Raw genomic sequence first — 4,059 nt, forward strand, 5'->3', positions numbered from 1 at the left:
AAAAACACACAACTCATAGTAAAGTCCAGAAATATGAATTTTTCCTAAAAACTAATGGAAATAAACTAAAAAATAACTAGAATATACTAAAAACTATATGAAATTAACCCCAAAAAGCGTATAAAATATCCGCTCATCACTAAGCTAGATGGATTCTGCTCAGAATTTTCTGTCTGTTGCTGAGTGGATGATGGAAAAGGCTTGCTATTGCTAAACCTGATTCTTCCACCATTATTAAAGCCTTGGTGAGGCTTTTGTTGATCCTTCCATGAGAAATTTGGATGATTTCTCCATGAGGGATTATAGGTGTTTCCATAGGGTTCACCCATGTAATTCACCTCTGCTATTGCAGGGTTCTCAGGATCATAAGCTTCTTCTTTAGAAGATGCCTTTTTAGTACTGTTGGATGATTCCTTCAATCCATTCAGATTCTGAGAGATCATGTTAACTTGCTGAGTCAATATTTTATTCTGAGCCAATATGGCATTCAGAGTATCAACTTCAAGAACTCCCTTCCTTTGAGGCGTCCCATTATTCACAGGATTTCTTTCAGAAGTGTACATGAAATGGTTATTTACAACCATGTCAATGAGTTCTTGAGCTTCTGCAGGCGTTTTCTTTAGGTGAATGGATTCACCTGCAGAATGGTCCAGTGACATCTTTGATAGCTCAGACAGACCATCATAGAATATATCCAGGATGGTCCATTCTGAAAGCATGTCAGAATGACACTTTTTGGTCAGTTCCTTGTATCTCTCCCAAGCTTCATAGAGGGATTCACCTTCTTTCTATTTGAAGGTTTGAACATCCACTATAAGCTTACTAAGCTTTTGAGGAGGAAAGAACTTGGCTAAGAAAGTCATGACCAGCTTATCCCAAGAGTTCAGGCTACCCTTAGGTTGAGAGTCCAACCATATTCTAGCTCTATCTCTTACAGCAAACGGGAAAAGCATAAGCCTGTAGACCTCGGGTTCAACCCCATTGGTCTTAACAGTATCACAGATTTGCAAGAATTCAATTAAGAACTGAAAAGGATCTTCTGATGGAAGTCCATGAAACTTGCAATTCTGTTGCATCAGAGAGACTAATTGAGGTTTAAGCTCAAAATTGTTTGCTCCAATGGCTGGAATTGAGATGCTTCTTTCATGTAAATTGGAATTTGGTACAGTAAAGTCACCAAGCATCTTCCTTGCATTGTTATTATTTTCGGCCATGTCTCCTTCTTTTTCGAAAATTTCAGTCAGATTTTCTCCAGAGAGTTGTGCTTTAGCTTCCCTTAGCTTCCTCTTCAGAGTCCTTTCAGGTTCAGGATCAGCCTCAACAAGAATGTTCTTATCCTTGTTCCTGCTCATATGAAAAAGAAGAAAACAGAAAAGAAAATATGGAATCCTCTGTGTCACAGTATAGAGATTCCTTATGTAAGTATAAGAAGAGAATAATGGAGGAAGGAAAAGATAAGAATCCAAACACAAGGGAGAGGAATGAGTTCGAATTCTTGGGTGAAAAAGGGGTATTAGTAGATGAATAAATAAATAGAAGGGGATGAGAGATGAGAGAATTCGAAAATTAAATAAATTAAATTAAAAAATATTTTTGTTTTAAATTAAATTTAAAGTTATAATTCGAGAATACAAAAAAAGAAAAATGAAATTAATTTAAAGTAAAAATTAAAACAATTAGTTAATAAAAAAGGAATTTTGAAAAAGAGGGAAGGGATTTTCGAAAATTAGAAAAAGAGGGTTAGTTAGGTAGTTTTGAAAAAGATATGAATCAAACAAAAAGATAAGATTAATTGAAAAAGATTTGAAAATCAATTTTGAAAAGATAAGAAGCTAGAAAATAAGTTAGAAAAGATTTTGAAATTAATTTTGAAAAATATGTGATTGAAACTTATTTTGAAAAAGATTTGAAAAAGAAATTTAGAAAGATTTGATTTTGAAAATTAAAGTTGATTACTTGACTAACAAGAAACAAAAAGATAGGATTTAAAATTTAAATATTGAACCTTTCTTAATAGGCAAGTAACAAACTTAAAAAATTTTGAATCAATCACATTAATTGTTAGTAAAGATTTTGAAATTATGAACAACATAAGAAAAAGATTTTCGAAAATCAATTTGAAATTTTCGAAAATCATAAAAGAAAAATGAAAAAGATTTAATTTTTGAAAAAGATTTGAAAAAGATAGAATTTTTAAATTGAAAATTTGATTTGACTCATAAAAAAAAAACTAAATTTTTAAAACTTTTGACTAAATCAAATCAAATTTTCGAAAATTTATGAGAGAAAAAGGGAAAGATATTTTTTTTATTTTTGAATTTTTAATGATGAGAGAGAAAAACACAAAATTGAAACAAAACATAAATATTATGAATCAAAACAACTAATGTATGCAATGACACTATGAATGTCAAGATGAACACCAAGAACACTTTGAATGTCAAGATGAACACTAAGAACTTATTGTTGAAAATTTTGAAGAAAAGAAGAACATGCAAGACACCAAACTTAAAAATTTTTAATGTTTAGACACTAAAAAATTGAAAATGCATATGGAAAACAAGAAAAGACACAAAACAAGAAATTTTAAAGATCAAACAAGAAGACTTACTAAGAACAACTTGAAGATCATGAAGAATACATGCATGAATTTTCGAAATTTTAAAGAAAAATTAAAAGCATGCAATTGACACCAAACTTACAATTTGACACTAGACTCAAACAAGAAACATCAAAATTTTTGGTTTTTTTTATTTTATTAATTTTTTTGGTATTTTTCGAAAATTAATTGGAAAAAGAAAATAAGGATTTCAAAATTTTCAATAAGAATTCCAGGAATCTGCAATGTTAGTCTAAAGCTCCGGTCCAGGAATTAGACATGGCTTACTAGCCAGCCAAGCTTTCAGTGAAAGCTCTGGTCCAAAACACTAGACATGGCCAATGGCCAGCCAAGCTTCAGCATACAAATCAGGCATACAACAACTGATACTTCATCCAACTTCATTCTATGCTGATAGGTGGAAGCCCCAGTCCAAATGAATTAGACATGGCTTTACAGCCAGCTAGGCTTCAATATACTTCATGAAACTCTAGAATTCATTCTTAAAAATTCTGAAGAAAAATATATTTTTGAAAATATTTATTTATTTATTTATTTATTTGAAAATTTTTTTTTTGAAAATATAAGAATAAAAATAAAAAGCTTAAAATTAAAATAAAATTACCTAATCTGAGTAACAAGATGAACCGTCAGTTGTCCAAACTCGAACAATCCCCAGGAACGGCGACAAAAACTTGGTGCACAAAATTGCGATCATCAACAATGGCACCAAAGACTTGGTGCTCTCAAACGTGAATCACACTTGTCATAACTTCGCACAACTAACCAGCAAGTGTACTGGGTCGTCCAAGTAATAAACCTTACGTGAGTAAGGGTCGATCCCACGGAGATTGTCAGCTTGAAGCAAGCTATGGTCACCTTGTAAATCTCAGTCAGACGGATTCAAATGGTTATAGAGAATTTATAATTAAAACATAAATAAAACATAAAATAAAGATAGAGATACTTATGTAATTCATTGGTGAGAATTTCAGATAAGCGTATAAAGATGCTTTCGTTCCTCCTGAACCTCTGCTTTCCTGTTGTCTTCATCCAATCATTCCTACTCCTTTCCACGGCAAGTTGTATGTAGGGCATCATTGTTGTCAATGGCTACATCCCATCCTCTCTGTGAAAATGGTCCAATGCGCTGTCACTGCATGGCTAATCATCTATCGGTTCTCAATCATACTGGAATAGGATTTACTATCCTTTTGCGTCTGTCACTACGCCCAGCACTCGCGAGTTTGAAGCTCGTCACAGCCATCCCTTCCCAGATCCTACTCGGAATACCACAGACAAGGTTTAGACTTTCTGGATCTCAGGAATGGCCATCCATGGGTTCTAACTTATACCACGAAGACTCTAACATCTCGGACTCGGTCCTCTGTGTTAGATATCTAAGAGATATTCATTCTAGCTTGTTTGCATGTAGAATGCTAAGATATACAAGGAGAAAG

The 4,059-nt window shown here is 32.9% G+C and overlaps 1 non-coding gene across 1 annotated transcript; it reads left to right on the forward strand.

Moving 5' to 3' along the window:
• The first annotated feature begins 717 nt into the window (after positions 1–717).
• On the forward strand, positions 718–821 carry LOC112725084 (small nucleolar RNA R71). The gene has a single exon (XR_003164213.1). It is a non-coding gene; the product is annotated as a small nucleolar RNA R71 (small nucleolar RNA).
• The last annotated feature ends 3,238 nt before the right edge of the window (positions 822–4,059 follow it).

Source organism: Arachis hypogaea, chromosome 11 (assembly GCF_003086295.3).
Source record: "Arachis hypogaea cultivar Tifrunner chromosome 11, arahy.Tifrunner.gnm2.J5K5, whole genome shotgun sequence".
Classification (NCBI taxonomy): Eukaryota; Viridiplantae; Streptophyta; class Magnoliopsida; order Fabales; family Fabaceae; genus Arachis; species Arachis hypogaea.